At 45.5% G+C, this 20,593-nt stretch overlaps 1 pseudogene across 1 annotated transcript in view; it reads right to left on the minus strand.

The window, feature by feature from the left end:
• Positions 1-487: 487 nt before the first annotated feature.
• The window catches only part of LOC311132270 (inhibitory synaptic factor 2A-like), a 47,457-nt pseudogene continuing 27,351 nt past the window's right edge, over positions 488-20,593 (minus strand). Inside the window, exon 4 of the transcript XR_014615194.1 lies at positions 488-2,670. The product of XR_014615194.1 is annotated as an inhibitory synaptic factor 2A-like (transcript). The remainder of the gene's footprint in view (positions 2,671-20,593) is intronic.

Consider the following 20,593-nt stretch of genomic DNA (forward strand, 5'->3'; position numbering starts at 1 on the left):
CTGGCCAACCTCAGGGCACACCAGTGGTGGCCCTGCCAGAGAGTGAGCCAATCACATTTAGAGAAAGAGAGTGAGAGAGACTTCTGAGAGTGACTAGGCAGACCTCAAAACAATCCAACACTGCAGCTGAGCCCTGGTCATGCTAGGAGCCTTACTCAACAAGACAATGAAAGGAGCATGGATTAGGAGCGGTACAGTAGCATGCTAGCCCTGTGTAGCTCAGTTGGTAGAGCAGGGCACTTGCAACGCCAGGGTTGTGGGTTCGTTTCCCACGGGGGGCCAGTATGAAAAAAAAAATATATGTATGCACTCACTAACTGTAAGTCACTCTGGATAAAAGCATCTGCTAAATGACTAAAAATGTTAAAAACCGATTGGTTCTCAGATGGTCCAAATATGTATGATCTGTCAACATTGTGTCGTATCAAATTGTCACTGCCCAGCAATTCACATAGTATACCTTATAATAATGTCAGCACACTTCTTATAATTCTATTGGTTTTATTGAAAATGCATTTGTTGTGAGGTAAAAACAGTACAAAATGCATAATATTGCACATAAATGAATTGCACTTCTTTAAGGGACAGCCATGTGTCTGTCCTTCAGTATGCTACAGATGTAGGATCTTAATTTGATCACTGTTTTGTTGCTGAGAATTTTCCTGCACAGCAAGAAATTCTAAAGTTTGTAATTTCTACTTTAAAATGTCAGACTTGATTTGCCATAATGAAAAATCTGTCAACCCCTACAAAAAATGTAATTAATTATAATCCACATAATAATCCACATTTCCTATTGCTGCAGGAGTATTTTCCTGCAGTAGCAAACTGGCTCAAATTAAGTTCCTTCATCTGTACAGTAATAATGAAGGACTTGGTAACCCAGTCAAGAAGAACAGATGTGTGATTGAATCACTTGATGTCAGTGTGACATTTTTTATGTGAGATTGAAGTTATTATCCATAAAATATTAGGTTCAATAAGTGAATGGTTTTAGTTGCTACATCAACTGAATTTGTCTGATACCAAAGTCCCTATTCATCACTGGCCTAAAAATATAAAGATTGAATACCTTACATGCTTATGTATACTGTACATAGCCCTTCTTTATTGTTGCAAGTTCAGTGCATGGATTGCTTCTCCTGGGTGGTGAGTTGATTTCACCCCTAATTTAATCATATAGGAGATGGTAATCAAAGGCGTTTGGTGCTGATCATTGTTAATCAAAATTATTGGTGAGTTGCAGACTTACAGCATTACGTGAAGGACCATATGGTCTGTGATGATGATCAGTTGAGCCAAGTGAGTTAGAATATGAAATATATATTCCAGAGAGAATAGTGATGCATTTCATAATTTCCTTACAGTACAGTTCCTTGCTGTTGGTGAGAGTAAATTAGTGAGATGTTAACCTGTGTGTAAGTGAAAGGCAATGACAGCTTTGTGCATGTGAATTGATAAAGAAGTATCAAAACCATGCTTACTTTTTCAACTGAAATTCAATAAAAAGCTCTTAAGGTATTTTTATAAAATAGTCTGCTGCAGGTTGAATAACACAGAATAAGAAACTTTAATATGTTATATAATATGATCAAGAAACTTTAATATGTTAAAATAAGTCTGTATTTTTTCTATACGCAATACTCAAAACTTGGATTCAACCCCTATTTCTGCACATTGATGGATTAGAACAGCTTCGAGGAGAACTATAACCTTGATTCTATCCTGTTTCTAAAAAACAAAGCAGTCTAGGATCCCAGATATCACAATCTTTCTTTACATACTCCTGAAGAGCTTGTCTGAGTGAAAGTAAGTAAGAGAGAGAAAGTAAGTAAGTAACTGGGCTCTCTCAAGACTGGAGAGAAGGTGCAAGAAGGGTTGGGTTCATGTAGAGTAGGTTCACTAATATACTGTAATGTACTGTATATAACTTCTTCTTCCATGACGTTCTCAGTCTCCAAATGTTTGTGCTTTGCCGACAGGCTGATGTACGGTTAAAGTAGCGTTTGTAGAGAAACAGGCCTTCCACATGGTGATTCCTCTTCTAGTCAAGCAGAGACCAAAAATATGTGCCATTTGAAATCATAAATAAAAAAAGTGAGAGAAACATTTGCCCAGTAAATAAATAACAGCCATCTTCATATTGTAGGCTACATCTCAAGATGACAAAAATATATCCAGTCTCACCATGTAGTTCTGCTAACCTTTAGCCAGGGTATAAGTTGATCTTCTCCGGTGTTTCAACTAGAAACTGAAGGCTTGACAGACTCTAAACCTCCATGAGCAAAGATTGTTTATAAAAAATCCCACATTGATTTCTAGTGCAGTTCCAGCACAGAATCCTGATTTAGATGGTTTACTGTTATCTGATTATCAGTTCCTTGGAGCAGAAAATCCACTGTTGTGATAGATCCCTTTGAGGGAAGATAGTAGATGTGTAAAAACAGATCCAAAAGGCCATTCCAAAAGCCAAAGTCTTCCCTAAGTTAAAGGAACCAGAGTTTCCAGCGACCATGCTTTTTGGAATCTGTCTTGGACTTGCGTTTGGGGGTTGAGGTGAACACCTCGTGGGGGTAAGGCAGAGCAGGGTATTGAGGGTAGTCCAAGGGGCACAGTCTCTTAATCAGGGGCTGTAACTTGTCCTCCTGCTGCTTGAAGTCCAGCTCCACACTGCAACACAAACAACACAATCACATTGAGTTAACACAACAACATCTAATAAAACTAAATTATAGCATACAATGACATTCTAGACGATTCTGTGCTTCCAATTTTGTGGCAACAGTTTGGGGAAGGACCTTTCCTGTTTGGGGAAGGTCCTTTCCTGTTTCAGCATGACAATGCCCCGTGCACAAAGCGAAGTCCATACAGAAATGGTTTATCCAGATCGGTGGGGAAGAACTTGACTGGCCTGCACAGAGCCCTGACCTCAACCCCATCAAACACCTTTGGAATTAATTGGAACGCTGACTGCGAGCCAGGCCTAATCGCCCAACATCAGTAGCCAACCTCACTAATGCTTGTGGCTGAATGGAAGCAAGTCCCCGCAGCAATGTTCCAACATCTAGTGGAAAGCCTTCTCAGAAAAGTGGAGGCTGTTACAGCAGCAAAGGGGGGACCAGCTCCATATTAATGCCCATGATTTTGGAATGAGATGTTCGACGAGCAGGTATCCACATACTCCCCAATTAAGGTGCCACCAATGTCCTGTGATAGAGTGTGCAGAGCTGTCATCAAGGCAAAGGGTGGCTATTTGAAGAATCTCAAATAGAAAATGTATTTTGATTTGTTTAACACTTTTTTGGTTACTACATGATTCTATGTGTTATTTCATAGTTTTGTTGTCTTCACTATTATTCTACAATGTAGAAAATAGTAAAAGAAAGAAAAACCCTTGAATGAGTAGGTGTTCTAAAACTTTTGACCGGTAGTAAGTATATATATATATATATATATATATATATATATATATATATATATATATATATATAGTAAATACTTAGTGAAGGGAAATACTAGAATTTGAAGCTACTGTGGAAAGATGTTTCAATCCTATTTTCGTTTTAGCTTTTAGAGTACCAGGATTTAAGAGATTGAATAACATTCAAACCAGTCTTAATTGTGGGTATCACAAATGTAACATGAACGAAGCAGCTCAAATATGAACCATGACTCTGCACAATCTGGTACATTGGATTTTGATCCCATAAAAGTGATTTTAAGTTAATAATGTGATTCAGGTGTACTGCTAAATCGCTGAAATTCAATGTGTCTGTTGATAATCCAGGGCAGTCGCTAGCCATAGATTCCAGATGGATTGTGGGGGGAGCGCACAGTACAGTCTGATTATTCTCAAAGCAACCCAAATCAATTCCAATTCCTGACACTGAAATGTACTGGGTGTGACATCAGATTAATGTATATAAACAGTATGAACATCTGTATGTTTCAGTGCATAGTGAAGGGTATTCCCTAACATGATACAATATGTCCATCTAGTAGTCGGATGTGGGTTATTTCTGATGTCTGATTTCCTCATCCTCTGCTGTCATCCGATTCCATTTGGGCACTGAGATTAAATCTCTCACTGCTGGGAGAAGCACACAGCTTAATCCCAACCAAATTCAATCATTCACAACCCGAGCAGGCCCAGACGTACTACAGCATAAGCGAAGGACATATTATCTATTATTATACTCTTGTGTATTCTCCATCTATAGCTATTGATTAAGTTTATTTATTTATTTACGTATTATCCTTGGCAGATGTAATAAATGTGGAAAATACTATTTTGGAATAAGTAAAGTATGATTCATACTGTCATACCTGCCTGCCAATTTAATACATGTTGAAAACAAATATTTCCTCAAAGTCATTATATTTCCCAGGCCTCTGCCAATTTAATAAAAAACATCCATTCTATGAAGATTGCAATGTGTGGTTGTACAGTACTAGAAGTGTAACAGGGTTATATTGGTGATTCCCCTTGCCACTTTATTGTTAAGCCAATGGGATTTTGGTTTTGTCTTGCCTTCACCTACTCAACATGGCATCTTATTATGGAGGACTAAAAGTGCCACAATTAAATAAATAAATACACCATTAAATAATTACTTAAATGTGTCATTAATTAATTCAAATTAGAATTAAATACATAAATGTGTAATTAAATGTATCATTAATTAATTCAAATACCGATTCATTTTATGTAAAATACATATATAATTATTTCACTATTTACATTTACATTTCATGATCCTGCATTGCAGTGATTCATGAATTACTTAAAACTGTCAAACTGACCCATCAAAGTCAGTGGGCGGGGCTAACGCGAATCTAGTCTGATCCATTGCTTTGGTCTGAAGTAGAGTAGGCCAACCTGGATAGAGACAATGGAGGATCTCCGTGAACTTTCCAGGGAGTTGGTTAGAGACATTTTAAACTTAGCAGAGGATGTAGAAGCAGGACCTGCTGACATTATCCGGAATTGATTTGTCTTGGCTTGATGCAGAGGGTAACCAATCAGGCGTTAGGTTCCGCCTACCAACTTTTGATGGGTCAGTTTGACAGTTTTAAGTAATTCAGGAAGCACTCCAACGCAGGACCATGAAATGTAAATGTAAATAGTGAAATTATTATATATGTATTTTACATAAAATGAATCGGTATTTGAATTAATTAATGACACATTTAATAACACATTTATGTATTTAATTCTAATTTTAATTAATTAATGACACATTTAACTAATTATTTAATGGTGTATTTATTTATTTAATTGTGGCACTTTTAGTCCTCCATATCTTATTGGCTGGTTGACGTAGCTTGCTTACGAGGGAGGATGTTTCAGTTAGAATCGTCCCAGTGAACAAGCACCAAACCAGCGGTAAATTCTTGGTTGCAAAGCACTGTAGGTCAAAAGTGATTTTTACACTCCCAAGTGATGATGTAAATGTATAATTTATATCAATTTGTTTGTAAATGTTATTCGAACATCACACATAAGATGCAGCGTTTTTTGGTGAATATTTGTTGTGCATTTTGTTGTAGAGAATTCCAGCTAATACTAGCTAGCAACTTACTGTGTCTGGTGGGGGGTTTGTATATTTAATACAGTGCGTGAGTGCAGAGTTGGATGGTGAGCCGTGCATTGCATGACGTGCAATTTTGTGCTGTTCCTATCAGAATAAAGCTCCATGACTGGTGTTACAAGATGGAGTTCGTGTTGATGATTGATTGTACACAACGCAAGAAGAGTACTGTTACAGTGGTGCCGTGACCGTTCTTCTGGATCGGATCATCCTTCGCTGGCTTTCCATCTCAGAATTTCGCCGTGGTTGCCGTTGAAGAATCAGATAAGACGTTGCTGGTGCAGTTTATGGCAATATCGCATTTCGCCACAAGAGGGCGCTACTGCAGCATTTTACTATCGAAATGGATGATTTCTCTGGTTGAGACTTTCTCTTCACGGATAAACGATATTACTTTTGTGTTACTTGTTTATTTGCAATTCTAACGTATATCTGATATAAGTAGGGTGAGTTTTACCAGTGTACTAGATATAGGTTAGATTTTGACGTGAGGTAAAAAAAAATACAAACAAAAATACAAAATATATATATATATATATTTTGCTATTTACATTTTTATTAGTGTGTTGATTTCCAATTGTTAAGATGGAAGGTGTTGGGAGAGGTAGGGGTTTCCTGACATTTAATCTGTCACCATCTGGTGGTAGGGGTTCAGCCAAAATTCCAGTTGCTTCTACACCTATGCCTAAACTGGAGGGTTTTGGGAGTTTTGATGATAGTTTACCCATGGATGTGTATGAAAGAGTTTTGCCAAATGCAGGGAGTGGGGAGGTCTCCATGGATTTCATAGCAGACATAGTACAGCAGATTGGTCATTCCATTGGGGAGAACATTACCTCCTGTTTGGAGTCAAAGGCAATTGTTGGACATGTTGATGACAATTTTATGGGAAATGCATGCAGCTCTAGGGGTATGGATGTGTCAGGCCTGAACCTGGTATTGAAGTCTGATATCAGGGAACCGGTGTACTTTCAGAGGGATGGCTCTGAAAAGTGCACAGTGCATGAGTGGGAGGATATGGTCATGGTTTACATGCGTAAGAGGGGCGTATCTGTGATGGACCAAGCAGATTAGGTTATGGGTAGGCTTATGGGAAGGGCCTGTGATGTTGTTAAAGTGGGAATACGCAGCAATCCCTCCATTGATTTATCTAAAGGCCCGAGTCCCATCTTTGACATACTGAAACAACATTTTAGTGACACTGCTTTTTCAAGCATGCCCCTCGCTGACTTTTATGCCACATTACCTCTGACTGATGAACAACCATTCGACTATTGGCTCAGACTGAACAGGGCAATGGAGGTTGCTGAAGATTGTCTAAAGAGACAGAAAAAAAGTGTTGAAGACCCATCTCGTGAGCTAACAGTCATGTTCATCAGACATTGCCCTAACGCCGAACTGTCGCTTATCTTTAAGTGCAAACCATTACAGCAGTGGACCGCTGCAGATGTTCATGAGAGGTTGGATGAATACAGGAGGGAGCAGAGGTAATCTCACTTATCTAAGGTGACCCCAGCCATCGCAACAATGAAGCAGGAAGTTGGTGCTGTCATGCCAATCACCATGCCTGCTGTGAGGCCCCACATGGAAGTACCTAATGCGTTGCCTTCTCCAGCCCAGCCTATTCAGGGCTCAGCTGAGCCGATGGAACGTATCCTTGCAAGGCTGGAGCGTGTGCTGGAGCAGAGGCCACAACAGTCTGACCGTAAGTTCCAAAAAGAGAATAGGAGCAAATTGAAGTCTAATGGGCCATGTAACGTGTGCGGGGATGCTGGACATGATACTTACTTTCACTGCAGGGCCAATCACCTCTGCTTTCTTTGTCATGCAGCTGGCCACGCACGCTCTCAGTGCCCCAAGGCCGCAGCTCTGAGCACAGCTGGTGGAGTCCCTACAGTAATCACTGCTCAGCTCCCAGGAAACTAGTAGGCCTGCATGTAGAAGGGGAGAGTGTTGGGCCTTTTGTAGAGTCCCCATCGGTGAGAGCTGTTGATTTGGAGTCTGTATATAGAAGTGTTTGTGACAAAATGGAGACTAAGAAGAGTATCACAATACAGAACACACAGAGACTTTCCCCATATGATGATTTATTCTATACCAAGGTGTTAATAGGAGGAGAAGTAGAAGTGAGAGCTATGCTTGACAGTGGGTCCATGGCTTGTACCTTGAGCTCTAGGGTCTTACCTGAACTGTTGCATGCAGGAGTGTTGAAAAGTCCATCACTGAGTCCTACAGAGGTAGTCTTGGTTGGTTGTGGTGGGTTGAAGACGAGGCCTTCGGGAGTATGTGAGCTGGAGATGGAGGTGTACGGCTGTAGAGTTGCCGTGCCTACACTGGTGGTTGAAGGCCAGAGTGATGACCTCATCTTGGGCAGCAATCTCCTAAAGCACTTGATTCGCCACCTGAAGACTAATGGAGATCTCTGGAAGAGGGTTTATACTCCTGTGTGTGATGGGGGTGAGGAGAGCAAGCTAATCAACATGATGGCTAATGTGGAGAGATGGAGAGACAGTGAAGTACCTGACAAAGTTGGAACTGTGAGACTAAAAGGGGCTGTGACTCTAGAGCCTATGCAGGAGCACTTAGTCTGGGGCAGACCACGAAACACTCAGAAGCTATCAGTGGGCAGTGCTGTTCTCATTGAGCCCAGCAGTTCAAGGTCAACACCAAGGTCAATCCTGGTAGGGAGGACAGTAGCTCTATTGCGGGGGGATGGGTGGCTCCCTGTTAAAGTGATAAACCCTTCTCAGAAGACAGTGACATTGAGACAAAACGCCACTCTAGCCGATGTCGTTCCTTGCATGGCTCTAGAGGACTTCGACTGTTCATGTGTGAATGATGATTCATCAGCAGCTTTTCAGCAGCAAGTGCAGAGAACAGCTGATATACTCACTGACTGCCAAGATGACTTGACACTGACTGATGACGGTTACAGCCAACTTCACGACACTGACGGACCTGACAGTTCAAGCAGTCCTGAGGTTTTACGTGACTTAGGTTTGACTGATATTGATGTCGACTCCTGTCAAGTGTCTCATGCTGGTAAGAAGAAACTCATCCAGCTCATAGCTGAGTACCAGTCAATTTTTTCCAGGCACAAGTTGGATTGTAGAAAAGCTTCTGGGTGTCTTCACCGCATTCAACTGAGTGATGAGAAACCCTTTCGGATGCCCTACCGACGCCTTTCACCAAATCATTATGAGCTCAAGCAAGCATTGAATGAGATGGAAGAACGTGAAATCATAAGGAAGTCTAGTAGTGAGTTCGCCTCTCCCCTTGTCCTTGTATGGAAGAAATCTGGAGACCTCTGTACTGATTTCCGTTTGCTCAATGCTCGCACCATCAAGGACGCACACCCACTCCCTCACCAGGCTGATGCGCTGGCTGCTTTAGGTGGAAATGCCTTTTTCTCGACAATGGACCTTACCTCTGGCTACTACAATGTGGAAGTGCATGAGGATGACCGGAGATTCACAGCTTTTACGTCACCATTTGGATTGTACGAATACAATCGTATGCCACAGGGGTTATGTAATAGTCCTGCAACCTTTATGAGGATGACGCTAAACATCTTTGGGGATCAGAACTTTCTTAGCCTGCTGTGTTACCTTGACGATGTCTTGGTCTATGCACCCACTGAAGATCTGGCTATACAGCGCCTGGAAATGGTTTTTGAGCGTCTCAAGGCTCACAACCTGAAGTTGGCGTCTAAAAAGTGTAACTTTCTGCAGAGGTCTGTGAAGTTTCTGGGGCATATCATTAGTGCGGAAGGTGTAGCTACAGACCCTGAGAAGGTGAGGGCCATTACAGGAGTAACAGAAGCTGATCTGATGGAAGATGGCACTGACATTTCATCTCAGAAGAAATTGAGGTCATTCCTTGGGATGGTGGTGTATTATCAACAATTCATTGAAGGGTTACTCGACCATCGCAAAGCCTCTCTTTGGATTGACTACTGGACACAAGGCTCCACGCTGGAAAAATAAGCGACGCTCACCTGTCAGGAAGTTGACGGCTGCCGACTGGACAACAGAATGCAGACAGGCCTTATTCCAGCTAAAGTAAGCCTTACTGGACCAGGTTTTGTTGGCCCACCCCAACTTCGACAAACCTTTTCTACTCTCGGTGGATGCGTCCAGCAACGGCTTAGGTGCTGTGCTGTCCCAGGTGCAGGAACAGGGAGCTACAGCGAGACCTATAGCCTTCACGAGCAAGTCCCTCAGTTATGCGCAGTCGAGGTATCCTGCGCACCGGCTCAAGTTCTTTGCCATGAAATGGGCTATCTGTGACAAGTTCCACCACTGGCTACGGGGACAGCAGTTCACGGTATGGACGGATAATAATCCCTTGACATACATTCTGACCAAAGCAAAGCTTGATACTTGTGAACAGAGATGGGTCGCCAAGCTGGCACCGTACGAGTTTGACAACAAGTACATCCCTGGAAAAATAAATGTTGTTGCTGATGCTTTGAGCAGAGAGCCCTTCGTGCGACCCAGTGCACTCCATCGCCTGACAAGGTCCCGTACGAGACCTTACTAGCTGAAGCTAACGCTGTGTGCACAGACAGAGTGCAAGATGTGTTTAGCTGGTCCAGCCACCCCTTTGACAAAGCCTCTGACTCCAATGAAGTGGTCATTAGCTGTCAGGCTACTGTTGACCCCCCCATCTGGTGCTTTATCAAGACATGAAGTTGCAGCTGTTCTTCATTCACACAGGTGCTGGGTGGGTGAGGTGGGCTCACATGCACTACTGTTGCCACAGCTTCCACAGGCTGTTATGCCATCAGAGCAGACCGATGTCGATGTTATGCCACACGACCTACTGATGAGTAAGCAGCGTAATGACAACGTGATCAGCAGAGTGATCTTCTTTGTGGAGAGGGGGAGAAGACCATCCAGGAGAGAGCGTGCCCATGAGAGTGTTGAGGTTTTGTGTCTTCTCAGAAGTTGGGACAAGTTGACCATGAAGATGGGTGTACTGTATCGTGTTTCGAAGAATGTGGTTACAAAGAGGAAGATGTATCTGTATGTGGTTCCAGCCTCCATGAAAGCAATGGTGTTGAAGGGTGTCCATGATGAAGCTGGCCACCAGGGCCAACAGAGAACAGTCTACCTGACAAGACAGAGGTTCTTCTGGCATGGCCTGGAGAGGGATGTAAAAGCATATGTGAAGTGCTGCAGGAGATGTGTCGTGAGCAAGACTCCTGATCCGGAAGCAAGAGCTCATCTTGAGAGCATAATACCAACTGAGCCTCTTGAACTAGTGTGCATAGACTTTTGGTCTGCAGAAGATTCTTCAAACAAGTCCTTGGATGTGCTCGTTGTTACTGATCACTTTACCAAATTGGCTCATGCCTTCTTGTGCCCCAACCAGTCTGCTAAGTCAGTAGCTCATCAGTTGTGGAACAACTATTTCTGTGTCTACGGGATGCCTCGCCGTATACACTCAGACCAGGGAGCCAACTTTGAGAGCGCTTTAATAGCCAAACTGTTGAGTGTTGTAGGTGTTCAGAAGTCTCACACCACGCCGTACCATCCGATGGGGAACGGGTCCTGTGAAAGGATAAATAGGACGTTGGGAAACATGATCCGGGCCCTGCCGAAGAGAGCAAAGCACAGATGGCCTCAGGCGCTGTCGTCTCTCACGTTTGCGTACAATTGTACCATCCACGAGACCACAGGCTTTGCCCCTTTCCTGCTAATGTTTGGGAGGATGCCAAGACTGCCTGTTGACATAGTCTTTGGCTCTGTCATAGAGAACCCATAAATTGTCGACTTTGATCAATTCGTTCAGTCTTTGAGGAGAGATCTGAAAGAAGCCATGAATACAGCACAGGCATCTGCAGCGAAGCAGTTGAAGTGGCACGCTGACCTTTATGACAGAAGAGTCAGAGGAGCACCAGTGGAGATTGGGGATCGAGTGTTGCTGGCTAACAAGGGGGGGCGAGGAAAGCGGAAGCTCGCTGACCGTTGGGAGGATACTGTCTAACTTGTCACTGGATTGAATGCTGACAGTCACACTTTTAAGATTCAGAACAGCTCCACTGGACAGGAGAAGACGGTACATCGCAACCTGATAATGCCAGTCAACTTTCTTCCTCTTCCCCATGCTGCCGTTGATGAGGGAACAGACATGTCTGGATTAACAGAGTCTGAGGACATGAATGACAGCTTTGTGGTCTCAGCTGCCATAGACACTGCAGTGGATGATGATGCTGAGTACAGAACAAGAGTGTGGGTGTTAGAGTTGCCTTCTGAAGGAATATGTGACACAAGCCTGGAAGGTGATGTGCGATCCTTGGATGCTCAGGATATTCCACCTTTGGATTCTGTGGAAGATATACTGCAGCTGGAAGGTCTGCCTCCATCAGAGAGTCTTCAAGAATCTGACCGAGACCGTAACATTGTAGTGAGTGAGATAATTGACCAGTCTGCTTACGATATCCGTACTGACCTACCAAACTCGGACCATTCCTTACCTGATCAGTTACGCACTGACTGTGTTGACAGACCCACTATTGCAACAGTACACAACACTGTTACCCCTTATGCAGTTGAAGGTACTCGGGGTCGTATTAGGTCATGGGCAGGAAGAATATTTAATCCAGTGTCTAGACTGATTGAGATTATGAATCAGCAGAAAGTTAGCTCTTGAGGTTAGTATGTGAATGGTATTGACATCTTTTATTTGTTTTGTTTTTACATCATTGTGACCATGATTAGAGGTTGCAGGATGGTAATGTGACGGATATGATAAAGTCTCTTATGGTTGTTTATTTTATTACTTGGATGTTTTAAAGTCACTGAGTGTACTTAACATGTAACAGGCTGTCACGGATTCTGCCGAGGCTGCTCCTCCTCCTAGTTCGGGCAGGCTTCGGCGTTCGTCGTCCCCGGAGTACTAGCTGCCACCGTTGAATGTTTCTATGTTTGATTGCTTTTGTCTGTCTGTTACACCTGTGTCCGTTTGTGTCTGATTACGTGTTCTATAAGTTTCCTGTGTTGTATTGGTTAGGTTGTGTGTTGTTTTTCGCCTGTCCGTAGTGCTGCGTGTTTTTTCTCTGTTTTGTTGTTTTATTGTTTTACGCATAGTTTGCGTAATAGCTCGCCTCTGTTTTGTTTGAGGCCGATCGTTGTATCTTTGCCTTGTGGTTCCCAAATAAACTTTGTTGGACTAAGCTTCGGTGTCCTGCGCCTGACTCCCACACCACATACACTTCAGCCTTGACAGAACAACACACCAGTATGGAGTCAGCAGGAGCAGCGGCGGCACCCAAGTCGCTGGAGGATCGGATCAGCGACCAAGACACCATGATCCGGCAACTTGGGGCCGCCATGAACGAGGTGTCCAACACTCTGCGCCGGTTGGTTACGGGAGAGGTGCCCACGCCTTCCCACACCATACCATCACCAACGGCCAGTCCTCCTCTCCCAGCACCGGAACCCAGTGGCATTCGATCTCGCTCCCGAGGGCATATGATGGTTCTGCAGCTGGGTGTCAGGGGTTCATCCTGCAGGTGGAACTCTACCTGGCCACCATACACCCAGCGCCCTCGGGATACGAGAGCGTCTCCGCCCTCATCTCCTGTCTATCCGGCAAGGCGTTGGAGTGGGCCAACGCCGAATGGAGGGGAATAGACGCCGCTACCATCACCTACGCGGAGTTCTCCCGCCGCTTCAGGGCTATGTTCGATCATCCACCTGAGGGGAAGGCGGCGGGGGAGCGTCTGTTCCACCTCCGACAGGGGAAGAGGAGCGCACAGGAGTTCGCCCTGGAGTTCCGGACTCTAGCGGCGGATGCGGGGTGGAATGAGAGGGCCCTCATCGACCATTACCGGTGTAGCCTACGAGAGGACGTTCGTCGTGAGCTGGCCTGCAGGGACACCAACCTATCCTTCGACCAGTTGGTGGACATCTCCATCCGTCTCGACACCCTGCTGGCTACCCGCGGACGTCCCGAGTGGGGGTCGTCCATTCCACCCTCCAGCACCTCCGAGCCGATTCCCATGGAGCTCGGAGGTGCTGGCGCTAGAGAGAGGAGGAGAGAGAACCCGAGGGGGGCCATCCCCTGCACCAACTGTGGCCGTGGAGGACACACTGCGGCCAGGTGCTGGGAAGGGTCTCCTGGGAGAGGGGACAACAGGTCACGCACTGGGGAGTCATTTCAGGTGAGTAGGCGCCCCACTTACCCAGAGCTCTCTGTTGGTCACATGTGTATACCTGTGAGATTTCCACAGGTGGCACCTCATTCCCAGCATAAGGCGCTAGTAGATTCAGGCGCAGCTGGGAATTTTGTTGATCGTGAATTTTGTTATAGGTTAGGAATTCCCCTTCGGCCGGTAGAAGCCCCCTTTCCTGTTCATGCCCTAGACAGCCGGCCGTTGGGGTCGGGGTTGATCAGAGAAGTCACAGCACCACTTAAGATGACGACGCAGGGGGGTCATGAGGAGATCATTCAGTTTTATCTGATTGACTCTCCTGCGTATCCTGTGGTGCTGGGGCTTCCCTGGTTAAGCGCCCATGATCCTACCATTGCGTGGCAACAGAGGGCTCTTATGGAGTGGTCTGCCCAGTGTGTAGGGAGATGTCTAGGTGTTTCCTTAGGGGCGACCTCGGCAGAGAGTCCGAACCAAGAGCCCGCAATGCGCATTCCCCCCGAATATGAGGATTTAGCACGAGGGCAACACGGCTACCACCTCATAGACAGGGGGATTGGGCGATAGATCTCCAAACAGGAGCGGCACTTCCGCGGAGCCGTGTGTATCCCCTGTCTCAAGAGGAGACAGCGGCTATGGAGACTTACATAGCCGAGTCCTTGGCACAGGGTTACATACGGTCCTCCACTTCCCCGGTTTCCTCGAGTTTCTTCTTTGTGAAGAAGAAGGACGGGGGTTTGCGCCCGTGTATTGATTACCGTAGTCTCAATCAGATCACGGTTAAGTACAGTTACCCTCTTCCACTGATTGCGACTATGACAGAGTCATTACGCGGAGCGCGGTTCTTCACAAAGTTGGATCTCAGGAGCACGTACAATCTGGTGCGCATTAGGGAGGGGGATGAATGGAAAACAGCATTTAGCACCACCTCGGGTCATTACGAGTATCTCGTCATGCCATACGGGTTAATGAATGCTCCTTCAGTCTTCCAATCCTTTGTTGACGAGATTTTCCGGGACATGCATGGGCAGGGTGTGGTAGTATACATCGACGACATCCTAGTGTACTCTTCTACACGAGCCGAGCATGTAGCCCTGGTGCGCCGAGTGTTGAGGAGACTGTTGGAGCATGACTTGTATGTCAAGGCAGAGAAATGCTTGTTCTTCCAGGAGTCCGTCTCCTTTTTGGGTTATCGGTTGTCCGTGTCTGGTGTGAAGATAGAGGTTGACCGTGTGTCGGCCGTGCGTAATTGGCAAACTCCAACCACTGTAAAAGAGGTGCAGCAGTTTTTGGGTTTTGCTAATTACTACCGGAGGTTTATCCGGGGCTTTGGACAGGTTGCAGCTCCCATTACGTCCCTACTAAAGGGGGGTCCGGTTCGTTTGCAGTGGTCAGCTGAGGCGGACAGGGCATTTGTCAAACTGAAGAACCTGTTCACCTCGGCTCCGGTGCTGGCGCATCCGGATCCCTCTTTACCATTCTGAGTAGAGGTAGACGCGTCCGAGGCCGGTATTGGGGCAGTCCTGTCGCAACGGTCCGGCACGCCACCTAAGCTCCGCCCCTGTGCGTTCTATTCTAAGAAGCTCAGCTCGGCGGAGCGTAATTATGACGTAAGGGACAGGGAGCTGTTAGCTGTAGTCCAGGCCCTAAAGGTGTGGAGGCATTGGCTTGAGGGGGCTCAACACCCTTTCCTCATTCTGACTGACCACCGTAACCTGGAGTACATCCGGGCAGCTAGGAGATTGAACCCTCGTCAGGCTAGGTGGAACATGTTCCTGACCCGGTTTGTTTTTAAGAACACATACATCCCAGGGTCCCAGAACGGTAAGGCAGACGCCCTGTCCCGGCGGTATGACACAGAGGAGAGGTCCATTGAGCCTACTCCCATACTGCCGGAGTCTTGTCTGGTGGCTCCGGTGGTGTGGGAGGTCGATGCGGAGATCGAGCGGGCACTGCGTACCGACCCTACTCCCCCCGAGTGTCCTGTGGGGCGGACGTACGTTCCGCTCGAGGTTCGTGATCGCCTTATTTATTGGGCTCATACATCACCCTCCTCTGGACATCCAGGTATTGGCCGGACAGTGCACTGCCTTAGCGTGAAATACTGGTGGCCAACGTTAGCTAAGGATGTGAGGGTTTATGTCTCCTCCAGCTCGGTGTGCGCCCAGTGTAAGGCACCTAGACATTTGCCCAGGGGAAAGTTACATCCCCTGCCCGTTCCACAACGACCATGGTCCCACCTCTCGGTGGATTTTGTGACCGACCTACCCCCCTCCCAGGGGAATACCACCATTTTGGTCGTTGTGGATCGGTTTTCCAAGGCCTGTCGTCTCCTCCCAATGCCGGGTCTCCCTACTGCCCTACAGACCGCTGAGGCCCTATTTACCCACGTGTTCCGGCACTATGGGGTCCCCGAGGATATTGTGTCTGACCGATGTCCCCAGTTCACCTCCAGAGTCTGGGGGGCGTTCATGGAACGCTTGGGGGTCTCGGTGAGCCTTACCTCGGGGTACCACCCAGAGAGCAATGGGCAGGTTGAACGAGTCAACCAGGATGTGGGTAGGTTTCTGAGGTCCTATTGCCAGGGCCAGCCGGAGGAGTGGTCTAGGTATATCCCCTGGGCAGAGATGGCCCAGAACTCTCTCCGCCACTCCTCCACCAATTTAACACCTTTCCAGTGTGTTTTAGGGTATCAGCCGGTCCTGGCACCTTGGCACGAGAGCCAGATCGAGGCCCCTGCGGTGGATGAGTGGATTCGGCGCTCGGAGGAGACGTGGGACGCTGCCCATGTCCATCTGCAGCGGGTCATCCGTCAACAAAAGGCGAGCGCCGATCGCCACCGCAGTGAGGGACCGGTATACGCACCGGGAGATCGAGTCTGGCTCTCGACTCGAAACCTGCCCCTCCGCCTGCCCTGCCGGAAGCTGGGTCGGCGGTTTGTGGGGCCCTTTAAAGTCCTGAGAAGATTGAACGAGGTGTGTTACAGGTTACAACTGCCTATTGAGTACAATAATATTAACCCCTCGTTCCATGTGTCTCTTCTCAGGCCGGTGGTAGCTGGCCCACTCCAAGAAGATGAGATAGGAGAGACCCTCCGCCCCCTTTGGACATCGAGGGGGCCCCGGCGTACAGGATCCGGACCATCTTGGACTCGAGGCGCCGGAGGAGTGGTCTCCAGTATCTCGTGGAGTGGGAGGGGTACGGTCCGGAGGAACGGTGCTGGGTGCCTAGGAGGGACATCCTAGATCCATCCCTCCTGACGGAGTTCCACCGTGGGCATCCCACGCGCCCGGGTCCGCGTCCTCCTGGCCGTCCCCGAGGCCGGGGTCGGCGCACGGCTGGAGCCGCGCGTCAAGGGGGGGGTACTGTCACGGATTCTGCCGAGGCTGCTCCTCCTCCTAGTTCGGGCAGGCTTCGGCGTTCGTCGTCCCCGGAGTACTAGCTGCCACCGTTGAATGTTTCTATGTTTGATTGCTTTTGTCTGTCTGTTACACCTGTGTCCGTTTGTGTCTGATTACGTGTTCTATAAGTTTCCTGTGTTGTATTGGTTAGGTTGTGTGTTGTTTTTCGCCTGTCCGTAGTGCTGCGTGTTTTTTCTCTGTTTTGTTGTTTTATTGTTTTACGCATAGTTTCCGTAATAGCTCGCCTCTGTTTTGTTTGAGGCCGATTGTTGTATCTTTGCCTTGTGGTTCCCAAGTAAACTTTGTTGGACTAAGCTTCGGTGTCCTGCGCCTGACTCCCACACCACATACACCTCAGCCTTGACACAGGCATGTTTACCTATGAGGGCTAAGGGGATTGATCAACCGCTTTTCACTCTAATTCTCAAGGAGAATAGTCTAATCACTGGAATATTTAGTGACTGTTTTAAAGCAGGGTCTGCATCCTCGATATACACAGCTTTACCTTTTAGTTTTCTATATTAGGTAGTATAAAAATATATCAATAATAAATCAATAAAATTCTCTCTCTGAATTATTCTGTACATATGTTGGGTGTTTCTGTACCTGGTATGTTTGCACAGTGCCGTTTTGTATTTTTATTATTTCTCTTTGCAAGTGGAATTCAGTAGGGGGGAGTGTAACAGGGTTATATTGGTGATTCCCCTTGCCACTTTATTGTTAAGCCAATGGGTTTTTGGTTTTGTCTTGCCTTCACCTACTCAACATGGCATCTTATCGGCTGGTTGGCGTAGCTTGCTTACGAGGGAGGATGTTTCAGTTAGAATCGTCCCAGTGAACAAGCACCAAACCAGCGGTAAGTTCTTGGTTGCAAAGCACTGTAGGTCAAAAGTGATTTTTACACTCCCAAGTGATGATGTAAATGTATAATTTATATCAATTTGTTTGTAAATGTTATTCGAACATCACACATAAGATGCAGCGTTTTTTGGTGAATATTTGTTGTGCATTTTGTTGTAGAGAATTCCAGCTAATACTAGCTAGCAACTTACTGTGTCTGGTGGGGGATTTGTATATTTAATACAGTGCGTGAGTGCAGAGTTGGATGGTAAGCCGTGCATTGCATGACGTGCAATTTTGTGCTGTTCCTATCAGGTACATTGTTAAAGATATTATATTGTAATTGTATTATTTTGGTAACTACACGTCCCAGTGAACAAGCACCAAACCAGCGTGCGTGAGTGCATAGTTGGATGGTGAGCCGTGCATTGCATGACGTGCAATTTTGTGCTGTTCCTATCAGAATAAAGCTCCATGACTGGTGTTACAAGATGTTGATGATTGATTGTACACAACGCAAGAAGAGTACTGTTACAGAAGCAACAGTAGGAATAGTAGCAGTAGCAGAAAGTTTCATTTTCCAAAAGGCAAGTAACATTAACCTTATCACACAATGTTGTTTAAGACTGATCTTATTTATCGTTGATCAATTGTTTTTTGAAAGCATAGAACCACTTGAAGTGGCATATTTTTGCCTGTTTAACACATGGAAGGATAAAGAGGAGCCAAACCTTCTGAAAGGACATAAAACCCTCCAAGGTCGAACATAAGTATAGGCAGTGTAGGGACAGATGGATGTCCAATGCCCTGTTCAGCCCTTTTCACCGGCATGACAGGCAGTCCAATTAGTTTTCTGAAGGAGATGCTCTGCTAAAAGTGACATAATGAATCTTAGGAACTGTCCTTACCCTTAAGATATGTGTCAGTTCTTCAACTTTATTACAACCTTCAGAGAAAATGATACAGGGTGCCAGACAGGAATTTGGCGGTGCAGAAGATTGAATCAATCAATAAAGGTCTGATTAAATGAACATAAACTTGACTATAAATACAATCTTGAATATATACAGGTAGTTAATACTTGAACTTTACCCCCAAAACAGAATTGTGAAATGATGAGCACGTCAATGACATAGTATGTGCCAGCACATACTGTACCTCTGTTTTGTCGAGATTTAATATCGGTCAATTGCTTCTTACTTCCATCAAGATTGAATTGCCTCAACTTTGAAACGAGTTGCACGCTTTGTATATGTACAGAAGACGTCCTCTTATTTCCCAGTATTTCTAGAGCCATTCTGAAAGCTCAGCATATCAGGGCTCTTGTTGATACCAAGCTTTCGCTAGAGAACAGCACAAAACAACAGCGCAGCACACTATGGAATGGTCTTGGCACTTATTAAGCAATTAATCACTTGGCAGAGAGCTGCAATTACTGTATGCTGTGGACAATTGGCTCATCAGGGAGCCCGAGGCACACTGTACTGTGTGGATGGCCCTGGGGAGCAGGTGACTGAGTAAACAAAGACCACAGATCTCAGATCATCTCATCGCCAACAGATTGGGACAGCTAGAGACTGGGTATAGCATTTTCAATCATTCACAAGCAGGTTAATCATCTGTTTAGCTACGGTCTGTGAATAGCTGTGTATGTGATCACTGGTGCCTGATTGTTTAGCTGTGGTCCCAGTGGAGTGAACACTGTTTAATGATTGTTCTTCATAGGAGGGTGGTGTTGGCAGATGTTGTCTCCTATATGCTCTCACTGTCTTCCTTCTCCAGTTGGTTTCTAATTCTATAATGTTGTTGGTTTGTCACGACCTTACTTTACTATTACTGTAAGTTTTATTCTGAGCATCTGCTAAATGAAGATGTAAATGTTCTTGATATTTTATCCCCTTCCCATATCACCTCCAGAATACAGTATATTATACAATTCTCCCTATTTGTCTTTCCTTCTGGGCTACCGACATGAATGGTGCAGGCCCAATTTTTTTCTTCTTCATAACATATCCAACAAATATACTTCAATTGCCTAGGTTTATTGATTGAAATCACCAGAGTATAAATGACTCACTTGAAATCATTGAAAATATTTGTCTTTGACTGACAAGGGGCCATTTTGATAGTGCCTTTATTGTTTAAAAGTCAGCTAAGGTCCAGCTCTATTTAATGGTTGACTGCCTTACAGTAACACAGTCATGTGCACAGACACGCACACACAGAATGACAGACGTACTTTATTGAACACATCGATACAACAAGCTCTCTCAACATCAATGAAACTACTGCATCTTCGCTAAAAGCAGGGGGCAGACACGCTAGCCTAAATAGCTACTTGCTCTTAAGAGTAATTGAATGACATCTTCATTAAACCCAACTCATACAACCAGGAACTGTATTAGCACTGATTTGTGAAGTCATTATTAGCCTCAAATTAGCCTTATAAAAAATCCCTGCAAACAAGATTCAACCCTCAACTTATTTTTTAATTCTGATTCTTGTACCTATGTTACGCATTGTGAACAGTGAATAGTAACCTATTCAGTGTGGGTGTGCATTAGAAATCAGGCTTTTCATCTGTGCTCTCCTAGTATGGAATA

This window comes from Coregonus lavaretus (genome assembly GCF_964263955.1).
Source record: "Coregonus lavaretus genome assembly, chromosome: 1".
NCBI lineage: Eukaryota > Metazoa > Chordata > Actinopteri > Salmoniformes > Salmonidae > Coregonus > Coregonus lavaretus.